The sequence below is a fragment of the Aquarana catesbeiana genome, linkage group LG01, assembly GCF_042186555.1.
Source record: "Aquarana catesbeiana isolate 2022-GZ linkage group LG01, ASM4218655v1, whole genome shotgun sequence".
NCBI lineage: Eukaryota > Metazoa > Chordata > Amphibia > Anura > Ranidae > Aquarana > Aquarana catesbeiana.
In genome coordinates this window covers 431,501,249-431,515,922 of record NC_133324.1, presented here as the reverse complement: position 1 = coordinate 431,515,922, position 14,674 = coordinate 431,501,249, and the positions used below count along the sequence as shown (strand labels likewise).

Sequence of the window (14,674 nt, the reverse complement as noted above, 5' to 3'; positions counted from 1 at the left end):
TAACATTCTTGCAATAAATAAAAAAGCAAAATAAAAGTGTTTATGTCTATGAGTTTTAAAGCATACGTAAACCCAATCACTAACATTTCATAATCGGTTTTAACATAAAAATGTAATTCAAATATTTTTAAATCTGTAGATTTCATAATATTATTTGGGGATCTTGCGATGAAAAGCCATGAATCTAAAAATATATGTATAAGTGTTTTGTTGGGACTATGGAAGAGGGATGCTGAAAAACCCTGTGAGGGTAACCCTTGTGAGTGACCACGGAAGCACTAGGTCTCTACATTTGTTAAAACAGTATGACCAATTATCTAGTAATTAGTAGCTAGCAGCTAATTTAAAGCGGTTGTAAAGCTAAAAAATTTTTTGGCAATATCTGATCTATATGCTATATAGATCATGAATCTAGCGGTTATTTCTGACAAAATGTTTTATTTACCTGTTAGATAAATAGGCTTTATCAGCACTTCCTCCTTTCCTCTCTGTATGTTCTCCTCAACTTCTGGGTTTTCGAGCGTGCTCCCTGCAGCAACGTCACGGCTTCAAAGGAACTACAATTCCCTTGATGCTTAGCGGCATCGCGCATGCCCAGTGCCGCTTTTTTGCTCCCCTGCCTCCCATGCCTGTGAACGCACACAGCGTCGCTCCGCAGGGATGTAGTCCCAGGGGAGGGGGTGAGCACGCTGACTAACTCCCAGCCAGAACTGCTTGGATGATGGGGGCAAGCTTCTAGAGGAGGAACAGGAAGTTAAAAATTCACACATAGAAAAAAAAGCATTTACAAAGGAAAACGAAGGAAAAGGTAAGTGAACCAACAGTACACTACCTTAAAGGAACATATTTAGAAAATAAAAAAACAAACCTTTAGTATCACTTTAAGGTCTTGTACACAAGGACTTTAGTCTGTTGCAATATGGGGAATCACCAGCCAGCTGAGTTTGTAAAAGCAAAACTGAAATAACTTCTGGTCAGCATTAGGCAACATAGACAGTCGCCTGTGCTATACAAACAAAACTACAGCTCTCTGCCAGTAACACTCATCCCTTTCAGGGGTCCAACAGCCCACAGCCCTCTGGTAACTGTTGCTGTTCCACACTTCATCTCACAGGCACCTGCTGACTGTTTCCTGCTCCCTTCAGGCCTATCCTGCAGGCTGGTTAACCCCTTCAGAACCCCAGTCACCATAGTTAGGGTTAGAAGCTCTTTGCAATCTAAAGTCCAAGCCTTCAAATTCCAGGTCCCAAATGAGGACTTGCCAATCCTGAAATAACTGTAACTCAGTTTTCTCCTCTCCAACTGGACCACCCTGGAACCGCTCACCCAGCATTGGTGAGAACCCAAGTACTTTCAAAAAGTTCTTTGTTTTATCCCCCTTAAAGGGATCAAGACCCCAAAAAAAAAAAAAAAAAAGTTATCCTCTTCTGGGTTGAATGATGCCAAGCATCACCCTGAAGATTGAGGAAAGACCGTGTGTGCAGTTCAAGGACTTGTGACTCTTTACACGGTGCCCAGTGTATTGATGCAGAGTGTGACATTGACGCCACCTTGTCCGTGCCGATGTTTGCATCAACCAGGACCTCCGGGAAAAGACCCAAGAGCACAACATCAAACTGAGGAGTCAGTGCAAAAAAGCCCACTGGTGGTCCGACTGGTAGAGGTGACTCATTCCCCCACCCATTCACAGAGCACCCAGGATGAGAACCCCAGAGGCATAGAGACAAGTTCTCGCCACCTGTGTGCTTGGAAAGCCGTGTGTCCCCCCTCCCTTGCTAGGTGACCACAGCCTCAACAGTTGTCCGCAGTCAAAATACAAAGCATCAGCGGCTGGGATTCCTCCATCCACATCGAGTGTGTGGATGGGGTAAGAAAGTAAATTTCTTTCATTCAATCAGCGGGTTGAATGCTGGCCATACACAGATTTTTTTTAATTCAGATTCATACACAGTGCAGATAAAGAAACCCATTACTGTAGCTACTGTATTCTGACCCGCAGCTGTCAAGAGTATTTGAACAGTAACTGGAACTGGATCTGATTGGATGAAGCCACTCTGCAATTTTCTGTCCGGCTCCTTTTTCAATCTAAGAACGTCAGGCAGGAGGGTTGCAACTGGGCCAACCATGGAGTAAATTTTGCATACTGAATGGCCAGCTTAAAGTGGTACTCAGCCACCCCCCCCCCCACATTGTTTTTTTTTTCCTCAGAATTTCAAATTTTCTATTTTGAACAACATAATGAACATTTTCCTCCTACAGCCGCTGAATGCTGGCAGGAGGGAGAAGAGAAGATGGCTTTCAGCGATTGCAGGAGTAAAATGGAGGGGATTGGTTTCTGTAAATGCCCCCCCTCCTTTCCAAGTGTAGAGCAGAATGTGACCAGGGCCCCCTGGTGCATGGGGTGGTTGGGGGTGTAGTAAAAACACGTCTCAACTATGGGATTTTTACTGCCCTCAAAACTGCAAATGTAATCAAGCCCTTACTGTCCTGAGCCCCCATAAGGCTGCTTTCACACTGAACTCGCAGGATATAATAGAAGTGCGCTTCCCTGGTTTGAAGTCAAGGTCCACAACAGAGGGCTCTGAGGGCCACATGTGGCCCATGAGTCACAGGTTGAGCACCCCTGTTGTACAGTTAAACAGTAAAGTCTTGTTTGCACTAGAGCATTAGATTTTTTTTCTAACAGTACACGAAGAAAAAAAAAAAACGCTTGAAAAAAGCTGTTAGGAGCGTTTTAGTAGCGTTTAGCATTTTTTTCTGCCAGGAGAACGTTCCTCCTCTTTTGCATGTACCACCATAGGAAGCCGCTACCTATTGTGACATGTGCGGGCTCACGCTTGAGCTGTGACACACACACACACACACACACAGCACAACTCAGCCTCGCCCCCTCATCATTGAATTTGACTGATAGTGGTGGGGGCCAATTGCTCCTGCTGCTCTCAACCAAGCCTGTGAGGGAGTGGAGAGAGGAGGTCCTGCAAATGAGCACAACACTGGATCGATACAGGACTCGAGTAAGTACTTGGGGGGGGGGTTGACGGAGAATCAGGCACTGAAATGTATGAAAGCGGTAGTAAAGCCCACTTTGTGATTTTTACCTACAGATAAGCATATAATAAGGCTTACCTCTGGAGAAAATGAATATCTCCTAAACATGCAACGTTTAGGAGATATTCATCATGGATGCAGCCACTGACAGCGCACGCGTCAACGGCGCACACGCTCTGAAGGTCCGGCATACCGTGCCAGGCCTTCAGAGCTTCTTGCCGGAACTGAGGGCTCTCGCGAGCATGGGGGGGGGGGGGGGGGGGGGGGGGGGGGGGAGTGACGTCATCATAGCTCCAGCCACTCACAGTGCTGGAGCCCACAAACCCGGAAGAAAGACTGGGGGAAGATGTCAGCCATCTCAGCGTAAGGGCTTCGTTCTATGCGATGCATACTAGCACATTATGGTATTGTCTGACGTGTTTTTTTTTTTTTTTCTGTTTTTAAATCCTGCAGCGGTTTGCTACTGCTTTAAAGGTAGAGAACCTTATTACTTTAGAACCACTTTAACCACTTGCCTTCTGAAGGGATTTACCCCCCTTCATGACCAGGCCATTTTTTGCTTTTTGCCACTTTGTTACTTTAACTGACAATTGCCCGGTTGTGCAACATTATACCCAAACAAAATTGACATCCTTTTTTCCCACAAATAGAGCTTTTAGTGGTATTTGATCACCACTGTTTTTTATTTTTTGCACTATAAAACAAAAAAAAAGACAATTTTGAAAAAAAAAAAATAATAATAATATTTTTTACTTTCTGCTATAAAACATATCCAATAAATTAAAAAAAAAAAAAAAAAAATCGAATTTCTTTATAAATGTAGGCCAATATGTATTCTGCTAAATGTTTTTGGTAAGAAAAAAATCCCAATAAGCATTTATTGATTGGTTTGCTCAAAATTTATAGCATCTACAAACTATGGGATGGGATATACAGTGGGGATGGAAAGTATTCAGACCCCCTTAAATTTTTCACTCTTTGTTATATTGCAGCCATTTGCTAAAATCATTTAAGTTCATTTTTTTTCCTCATTAATATACACACAGCACCCCATATTGACAGAAAAACACAGAATTGTTGACATTTTTGCAGATTTATTAAAAAAGAAAAACTGAAATATCACATGGTCCTAAGTATTCAGACCCTTTGCTGTGACACTCATATGTTTAACTCAGGTGCTGTCCATTTCTTCTGATCATCCTTGAGATGGTTCTACACCTTCATTTGAGTCCAGCTGGGTTTGATTATACTGATTGGACTTGATTAGGAAAGCCACACACCTGTCTATATAAGACCTTACAGCTCACAGTGCATGTCAGAGCAAATGAGAATCATGAGGTCAAAGGAACTGCCCGAAGAGCTGAGAGACAGAATTGTGGCAAGGCACAGATCTGGCCAAGGTTACAAAAAATTTCTACTGCACTTAAAGTTCCTAAGAGCACAGTGGCCTCCATAATCCTTAAATGGAAGGCGTTTGGGATGACCAGAACCCTTCCTAGAGCTGGCTGTCCAGCCAAACTGAGCTATCGGGGGAGAAGAGCCTTGGTGAGAGAGGTAAAGAAGAACTCAAAGATCACTGTGGCTGAGCCCCAGAGAGGCAGTCGGGAGATGGGAGAAAGTTGTAGAAAGTCAACCATCACTGCAGCCCTCCACCAGTTGGGGCCTTATGGCAGAGTGACCTGACGGAAGCCTCTCCTCAGTGCAAGACACATGAAAGCCTGCATGGAGTTTGCTAAAAAAACACCTGAAGGACTGAAAGATGGTGAGAAATAAGATTCTCTGGTCTGATGAGACCAAGATAGAACTTTTTGGCCTTAATTCTAAGCGGTATGCGTGAAGAAAACCAGGCACTGCTCATCACCTGTCCAATACAGTCCCAACAGTGAAGCATGGTGGTGGCAGCATCATGCTGTTGGGTGTTTTTCAGCTGCAGGGACAGGACGACTGGTTGCAATCGAGGGAAAGATGAATGCGGCCAAGTACAGGGATATCCTGGATGAAAACCTTCTCCAGAGTGCTCAGGACCTCAGACTGGGCCGAAGGTTTACCTTCCAACAAGACAATGACCCTAATCACACAGCTAAAATAATGAAGGAGTGGCTTCACAACAACTCTGTGAATGTTCTTGAATGGCCCAGCCAGAGCCCTGACTTAAACCCAATTGAGCATCTCTGGAGAGACCTAAAAACGGCTGTCCACCAACGTTTACCATCCAACCTGACAGAACTGGAGAGGATCTGCAAGGAGGAATGGCAGAGGATCCCCAAATCCAGGTGTGAAAAACTTGTTGCATCTTTCCCAAAAAGACTCATGGCTGTGTTAGATCAAAAGGGTGATTCTACTAAATACTGAGCAAAGGGTCTGAATACTTAGGACCATGTGATATTTGAGTTTTTCTTTTTTAATAAATCTGCAAAAATGTCAACAATTCTGTGTTTTTCTGTCAATATGGGGTGGTGTGTACATTAATGAGGAAAAAAAATGAACTTAAAATGATTTTAGCAAATGGCTGCAATATAGCAAGGAGTGAAAAATTTAAGGGGGTCTGAATACTGGAATTTTTATTTACTTTTTATACTAGTAAGACCCCTTTCACACTGGGGCATTTTTCAGGCGCTTTAGCATTAAAAAAAGCGCCTGTAAAGTGCTTGAAAGAAGCCTCATCTGCAATCCCAATGTGAAAGCCCGAGTGGTTTCACACTGGGGCGCTGCGCTGGCAGGGCGTCAAAAAAAGTCCTGCAAGCAGCTTCTTTGCAGCGATTTCGTGTTTTTGCCACCGGGCTGGGTGCGCTGATGGCCCGAGCCCTTTCACACTCCCAGCGCCTTAAAAACGCCCCAGTGTGAAAAGGCTCTTAAGCGGCGCTTTACCAGCATTTTTCGTGCGCTGGCAGTGTGAAAGGGCTTGGGCTTTCACATTGGGATTGCAGATGAGGCTTCTTTCAGGCGCTTTACAGGCGCTTTTTTTAACGCTAAAGCGCCTGAAAAACGCCCCAGTGTGAAAGGGGTCTAATATCGGCGTTCAGCGACTAAGACCCATTTGACAGTGAAGTGTTTTTCAGATGCTAACGGGCTAAAAGTAGCGTCTGTAAAGCGCCTGAAAAACGCCTCCCCTGCAGCCACCAGTGTGAGAGTCGGAGTACCTTCACACTGGAGCGGTGCGCTTGCAGGACGTTAGAAAAAGTCCTGCAAGCAGCATCTTTGAAGCGGTTAAGGAGCAGTGTATACAGCGCTCCTCCACCACCCCATTGAAATGAATGGGCACCGCTGCCAAAGCCCCTGCAAAGCAATTCAGCAGCAGCGATTTTCTGGCGAATTTAATCCTTTCTTCGGCCGCTAGCGGGGGTTAAAAGCGCCCTGCTAGCAGCCGAAAAGCACCACTAAAATGCCGTTAACACTAGCGGCGCTTTACTGCTAACACGGCCCTCTGGCAGTGTGAAAGGGCTCTTATAGCGGGACTGTGATATTGCGGTGGACAATTTGACACTTTGCGGGAACCAGTGACACTAATACAGTGGTCAGTGTTAAAAATATGCACTGTCATTGTACCAATGACACAGGCTAGGAAGAGGTTAAACATCTAAGGCAATCAAAGGGTTAAATGTGTATGTAACCAGTGTTTGTGTGTACTATGGGGGTTATTTACGAAAGGTAAATCCACTTTGCACTGCAAGTGCAGTCGCTGTAAATCTGAGGGGTAGATCTGAAATGAGGGGAAGCTCTGCTGATTTTATCATCCAATCATGTGGAAGCTAAAATGCTGTTTTTTATTTTCCTTGCATGTCCCCCTCGGATCTACAGCGACTGCACTTGTGCAAAGTGGATTCGCCTTTAGTAAATAACCTCCTATGTGTGCTGTTTTTACTAAGGGATCTGATAGATTTTATTCCCTGCTTTGCAGAGAAAGAAAATCCATCACATCCCTGCGGTGTGCCGGCGGACATCCATTGACCAGCACGTGCTAATCGGTTTTGTGCTGTGTCTAATCACGGCCCCTACCCGAAAGTGCTGGATCACTAGGTACGCGACCCGACACAGGAGAGATATGCGGTCAGCAAGCGATAAATGGGTAATTCTATCTTTCTGACCATGTTTCATGTTACACCCATATTAAGGGTGTAATATGAACCATTGTCACATTTTGCAGCTGTCCCATTCTCACCTAAATCATGAGATTCTTCTTCCCCCAGCATCTTGTATTTTTTTTTTTTTTTTTCATTTGTTCAGCTATGCAAGGCTCTGTTAGCACACCTGCCTCATGCATTTACATCTGTGAATAGAAGACTACAAAGACAGCAGAGGGACTAATAGACAGCAATGTAGCACACATGCAGTGACATCACTGCACTGGTAGTCCATGAATACTTCCTCCAGTCTAATGCCGCGTACACACGGTCGGACTTTCCGGCGGACTTGGTCCGGCACACTTTCTGACGGACTTTGTCCGCCAGGTGCGCCGGACTTTAAAACGGACGGACTTGCCCACACACGACCGGACTTTTCCGGCGGGCTAAGTCCGCCCGTCTTTCCGACGGACTTTCGCCGGAGGTACGGCGGACTTTCAGAATGAACGGACTTGCCCACACACGGACAAGTCCGTTCATTTTGAACGTGACTCATGTGCGACGGGACTAGAAAAGGAAATCAATCTTGCCGCTTTTATCGGCAAGACTGACACCTTGCGAGCCCCGTCGCGGGGCATACCAGGCCCTTAGGTCTGGTATAGATTACAAAGGGGAACCCCCTACGCCGAAAAAAACGGCGTGGGGTTCCCCCAAAGATCTATACCAGACCCCGATCCGAGCATGCAGCCCGGCCGGTCAGGAAAGGGGGTGGGGACGAGCGAGCGCCCCCCCCCTCCTAAACCGTACCAGGCCGCATGCCCTCAAAATGGGGGGGTGCTTTGAGGGAGGGGGGCGCCCTGCGGGGCCCCCCACCCCAAAGCACCTTGTCCCCATGTTGATGAGGACAAGGGCCTCTTCCCGACAACCCTGGCCGTTGGTTGTCGGGGTCTGCGGGCGGGGGGCTTATCGGAATCCGGGAGCCCCCTTTAATAAGAGGGCCCCCAGATCCCGCCCCCCCACCCTATGTGAATGAGTATGGGGTATATGGTACCCCTACCCATTCACCTAGGGAAAAAGTGTCAATAATAAAACACACTACACAGGTTTTTAAAATAGTTTATTAAACAGCTCCGGGGGGGTCTTCCTCCGGTTCCTCTTCTCCCGGCGTCCGGTTGGTTCTTCTCCGCTCTCTTCTCCCGGTGTTCCAGTTCTTCGCCCGGCTCCTCTGCTGTCTTCAGGTAGCTCTATTGCCAGCAGAGGTCCGGGCTTCTGGGCTTCTTGGCTTCTTCCCTCTTCTCTTCTCCAGATGTTGACACGACGCTCTCTCCGGCTAGACTGCTCTCTGAGGGCTCCGTTGTGACTTATATAGGCGGAGACCCCGCCCCCTAATGATGTCACAGTCCCTGGGCATGCTGGGACTGTGACGTTTTAGGGGGCGTGGTCACCGGGCGATGTTGACCACGCCCCCTAAAACGTCACAGTCCCAGCATGCCCAGGGACTGTGACATCATTAGGGGGCGGGGTCTCCGCCTATATAAGTCACAACGGAGCCCTCAGAGAGCAGTCCAGCCGGAGAGAGCGTCGTGTCAACATCTGGAGAAGAGAAGAGGGAAGAAGCCAAGAAGCCCAGAAGCCCGGACCTCTGCTGGCAAGAGAGCTACCTGAAGACAGCAGAGGAGCCGGCCGAAGAACTGGAACACCGGGAGAAGAGAGCGGAGAAGAACCAACCGGACGCCGGGAGAAGAGGAACCGGAGGAACCCCCGAAGCTGGAGGAAGACCCCCCCGGAGCTGTTTAATAAATTATTTTAAAAACCTGTGTAGTGTGTTTTATTATTTTCCCTAGGTGAATGGGTAGGGGTACCATGTACCCCATACTCATTCACATAGGGTGGGGGGGCGGGATCTGGGAGCCCTCTTATTAAAGGGGGCTCCCGAATTCCGATAAGCCCCCCGCCCGCAGACCCCGACAACCAACGGCCAGGGTTGTCGGGAAGAGGCCCTTGTCCTCATCAACATGGGGACAAGGTGCTTTGGGGTGGGGGGCCCCGCAGGGCGCCCCCCTCCCCCAAAGCATCCCCCCATGTTGAGGGCATGCGGCCTGGTACGGTTTAGGAGGGGGGGGGGGGGCGCTCGCTCGTCCCCACCCCCTTTCCTGACCGGCCGGGCTGCGTGCTCGGATTGGGGTCTGGTATGGATTTTAGGGGGGACCCCACGCCGTTTTTTCGGCGTAGGGGGTTCCCCTTTATAATCCATACCAGACCTAAGGGCCTGGTATGCCCCGCGCTCACCGCAATAGGAAAATCTGTTTTTCCTATTGCAGCGAGCACAAGATGCAATACCCTGCCCTCGTGTCGTATCTGGTCCGTCGGACCAGCATACACACGAGCGGACTTTCCGTCGGACCAGCACACAGACGAGCGGACTTTCCGCCCGAAACTGAGTCCGGCGGATAAATTTAAAACAGGTTTCAAATCTTGGTCCGGCGGACTTTGGGGAAAAAGTCCGCCGGAAAAGTCCGCTGGCGCCTACACACGGGCGGATTGTCCGGCACACTCTGGTCCGCCGGACCAAGTCCGCCGGAAAGTCCGACCGTGTGTACGCGGCATTATAGTCTGCAGGATCCTAAGCATTTTACACACGAAGTTGTAATGCTTTGCAGGCTCCAATGCAAAAAATAAATAAAAATTTAAAAAATGCTAATTTTTTTTCTTTCATCAATAGAAGTGCATTTCAAAGGGTGAACTAGGCCTTTAAAACCCATCCATGCTGCCACATATTTGTGTAAAACTGATGACAACAGGTTGAAGGGTAACGAGACTCTGTCCAAGCCTCCTGCATTGACACTCTGTCACATGGGCTTCTGATGGAGATTACAAAACATATTATGAAGGCATGATCTGCTGTTGTCATCATGTCATGCAGCCATCTCTAAGACTGGGTTCACACTTATAGTAATTGGATGTGGGTTTCTCCGCATCCAATTTGCATTACAGGAGAGTGTGCCCAGCTCTCAATGGAACCGGTTCACACATCCCTGGGAAGGCCGAAGAGCAGATTGCACAGGTGTCCTTTGCGTCTTTGGGTCAGATACAGGTCCGAATTCAGGCAAAAATTTGGGCCTGAAACGGAGAACAGGGATGCACTGGACCCCTGCTGTGAGCATCTGCACACAATGTGAACCCAGCCTAAAGGGTGTGTAGACACAAAATGGCTGCAAAGAGGTTGTAGGAGATGTTCTGACATGCAATGGATAAAAAAAAAGAAGTATCTTATTCAGAAAAAGTGTAGTGATTTAGCAAACAAGGTCATTTAGTTGGGCCGATGGCACACAAGCGATTCTGTTGCTAGCAACAAGTCACCAGTTGTAGGATCACTCAAAAGGCTGCCTGTCTGTCCTTATGGAATTGCTCTCCTTGTATCCAGATGCAGCGAGATGTCGCTCTGTTGTTGATCTGAATGCTGCTGAATCTTGATCGCTAGCAATGGGAGCAATATCTTGCTGCCTTAGCTACAGAGGAAGCTATTCCACAGGGACAAACAGACAGCCCCTTAGCATTCCTGCCCCTGGCGATTTTGACATATTGCCAATGGCAGGATGGCTAGCTGCAGAGTTCCCTGTGTGTCATGAGCCTTAACCTCAGCACACACATTTCAATCTGATTGTACAATCTCCTTTCACACAAACATTCCAATCGGGTCCGCCTGTCCGTTTTTCAGTGGGTGTCCGCTGACACCCGCTGGCAACCAATCTGCCAAGAACAGACGGATGGGGATCCGGTCCCCATCTGTCTGATTGGATCAGATGACAGTTGGATGGAAACAAACAGACCCATAGAGAAGAGCGGGCTTTCTCCCTGTCTGCTCTGCATAGCATGCTCAGTGGAGAGATCCCCCGCTGAGCAGGTGGATCCGCTGGACGGAGTACGCCTTGTGTGAAAGGGGCCTTAGACCTACCAACAACTATGTAGTACAAGGGCCTGGATAGATTAGTAGGTCTTCATATTACATGGTTTTGATAAATCTAAAGTTGATTGTACAAAGATTTATGGAACGTACTGTGACCTTTAGGCCAGGTTCACACCGATACAGGTTTGAAATCACGCGAAGGCAGCTAAACTCACATGATTTTAAACCCGCATGTCAGTCCGACTTCGGGAGCGATTTCAGAGACATCTGTGCGGGTTCATGCACAGATGTCTATTGAATTCGCCCCCGAAGTTGCCAAAAGTAGTGCAGGAACTACTTTTGGGTATCGGTGCGGTGTTGAACTGATGTGGACGGTGTCGTTGCCGGCAGCAGCTGGCGATTTGACATATAGAATGGAGAAGCCGCGCTAGTAAGTCCAATTTATAAACATTTGATTGTAGAAATGATCATCATCTCTGTATAAGTAAAAAAAAAAGTGGAATAATAGACCAGACTTTCCAGTAGGGCTGGGGAAAAAAATCGATTTAAATCTTGAATCAAGTTGAGAAGTCAAATTGATTCAAAATTTAAGCAAATCGATTTTTTTAGATTTTTTTTTTTTCACCGCGCTGGTCCTGAGGAGCTGCGGGCAGGAGATTTCAGGTGAGACCGCTGCTTCAGCCTAGTCAGCGAGGCCAGACGCCGCGGACTAGGCCGAGGCCGCGGCCTCGCCTAAAAACTCCTGCCCGCAGCTCCTCACGACCAGTGTGGTGTAAAAAAAAAAAAAAACTCAATTCGAATCGTGAATCGAGTTTTTTTTAAGAAAATCTCCCAGCCCTACTTTCCAGTAATAACAACACAGTGAGATCGTTCAACAAAGTGTGCCACCACTAAGGACGAGCTCCGGCGTGTTCGCATACTCCACATGCAGAGCCCGCCAGGAAGTCGGCACTGCGCTAATCACAGGCAGTGAGACATTTTCCCAATGTGCGGCTGCAGACATCGGGAAATGTCACACTGCCTGTAATTAGCGCAGCACCGCGCCGACTTCCTGGCGGGCTCTGCACGTGGAGTATGCGAACGCGCCGGAGCTCATCCTTAGTCACCACCTTTAGAAAAACTCGCTTACCAGATGGCAAGCAAAACCAGGCATCTGGCTATAGCCCTGCCAAGGCCTTTGCTTGCACAGAAGATCGCGGAAATGAACTCTGGATGGATGGCTACATAGATATCTCCAAACACCGATGACACCGCACAATCCAGAACCTTTAGTTCAGCAACCCACTCAGCAGTAAAACCCAGAAAGAGAGAGCCACCATAGTGTAATATTGCCTAACTAAATATTTTATTAAGTAGAAAACAATATTGCACTTACATGTAGGTAGTTTAAAATTTGCGCATAAAAACAAAGCCGGCTGGCTACAAACAATCTCCCGTCCTCCTAGCGAGACAGCGTGGTGACGTCAGCACTAAGGTTGGGCTCGGGTGTGTTGGCACACTCCACGTGCAGAGTCCGCCAGGGAGTCGGCACGGCGCTGCGCTAATCACAGGCAGTGAGACATTTCCCGATCTCTGCAGCCGCACATCGGAAATGTCTCACTGCCTGTGATTAGCGCTGTGCCGACTTCCTGGCGGGCTCTGCACATGGAGTGTGCGAACACGTCCGAGCTCATCCTTAGCCAGCACATATCCTCCTCCAAAATTTGACACATAATATCGCATGTCAGAACGGCCCGATGTGAACGTGGGTTTAGGGCTTGTAAACATATGCATTCGTGGTGGATCGCTTTTCAGAGGCATCTGACCCACAGCTCAGAGGCAATATGTCCCCTCCTGGGTGCCTGTTTTAACCCTTGATAGCCTGCAGTACTGTGCCACAACTGTGTGCATTACAGGTGGTGCCAGTGCAACCCTTGAATGGATCATGCTTGGTGGCATTGCTATTTATTGAACGTGACCTATGGTCCAATTTTTTTCTACACTGCAACACAAACTGTGTTTACTAACATGTTTGGTGGCCAAGAGGGATGACTCGGAGGCGTTTACACTGGGATCAGAACCAATGTGTGCACGCCTGCCAGGAAGCGTTCACCTATAGGAGCCAATCATCTGCAGCCACGCATTCCCTGCAATGCAGTCCCACGTATGTGTACACACAGCTGAAGGGCAGGGAATGTCCATGCAGGCGACAGTCCCTTAGGGGCTCACCCACATAGGTTCAGATCCTAGTCTGAACGTACCTGAGCGCATTGCTAGCAGCCATGTTATCCTGTGGCTGTAACTATCTCTCCTTTGATTGTACCATTGATGCAACTTGCACAGCAAGGAGGTGGGAGACGCAGCTATCAGAATATTACATCAATTCCTTCTCTACCAATACAATTATCTCCTGACTACTGCATAGTGTATGTGTTGTGAGCACATGACTGTCAACCTGATTTACATGGAATACACTGCTAGTCTCCCCCACTACAGAGGGATTCATAACACCAAACTGTTTCAGTGATTTCCTCCTCCCACCAAACCTGGCTCTTCTATTTCTATTATAAAACAAACATGCAACCAACCTCACCTACCGAACATCCATCCGAACCTGTGTACTAGGAATTCTTCTTCCTTCTCTAAACAAGCCTCACTTCCAGATTGCACTCGTGCGTTCCAAGCCTCCCTTTCAGACTGGAATCGTGAACTACAAACCACACTAGAAGCTTGGTGTAATCCAAGCCTCGTTTTCACGTGATCCAAGCCTCGTTCTCAGTTTACTACCTAGTCATGTGACGTTCATTCACAAATAATAGGGGATTACATACCTCCTAAAGGAGAAGTATAGCCAAAGCTCGTTTGGCTGTACTTGACTCCTATGGATCACAGGAGTGCAATTCGTTTTGCACTCCTGTGACCCATTTTCAGCAGTCCACTTTCTGCCGACGTCACAGATAGGGTTGCCACCCCATCCCTCTAAAACCGAACATATATTAATTACAGACTGGAAGATTTACCCCCTTAATGACCAGGCCATTTTTTGCGATACGGCACTGGGTCGCTTTAACTGACAATTGTGCGACGTTGTACCCAAATAAAATTGATGTCCTTTTTTTCCCCACAAATAGAGCTTTCTTTTGGCGCTATTTGATCACCTCTGTGGTTTTTATTTTTTGCGCTATAAACAAAAAAAGAGCGACAATTTTGAAAAAAAAAACAATATTTTTTACTTTTTGCTATAATAAATATCCCAATTAAAAAAAAAAATCTTCATCAGTCTAGGCCAATATATATTCTACATATTTTTGTTAAAAAAAATCTGAATAAGCGTATATTGATTGGTTTGCGCAAAAGTTATAGCGTCAAAAAAATAGGGGATATATTTATGGCATTTTTTTTTTTTTTTTTTACTAGTAATGGCGGTGATCTGGGATTTTAAGCGGGACTGCAACATTGCGGCGGACAGATCTGACACTTTTTTGGGAACACTGACAATTATACAGCGATCAGAGCTAAAAATAGCCACTGATTACTGTATAAATGTCACTAGCAGGGAAGGGCTTAACACTAGGGGGCGATCAAGTGGTTAAATGTGTTCCCTGGGAGGTGTTTCTAATTGTGGGGGGATGGGACTGACTGGAGGAGGAGAGAGATCGCTGTTCCTGATCACTAG

At 47.2% G+C, this 14,674-nt stretch overlaps 1 protein-coding gene across 3 annotated transcripts in view; it reads right to left on the bottom strand.

Moving 5' to 3' along the window:
- C9orf72 (C9orf72-SMCR8 complex subunit) overlaps nucleotides 1–13,738 on the bottom strand; it is a 99,880-nt gene extending 86,142 nt beyond the window's left edge. Inside the window, exon 1 of one of the 3 annotated variants that reach the window (XM_073635860.1) lies at nucleotides 13,596–13,738. The gene's annotated coding sequence lies outside the window, so the exon portion shown is untranslated. Of the gene's footprint in view, nucleotides 1–13,586 lie in introns of all 3 variants that reach the window. The other 2 variants (XM_073635864.1, XM_073635865.1) reach the window with 2 other exon arrangements.
- Between the last annotated feature and the right edge of the window lie 936 nt (nucleotides 13,739–14,674).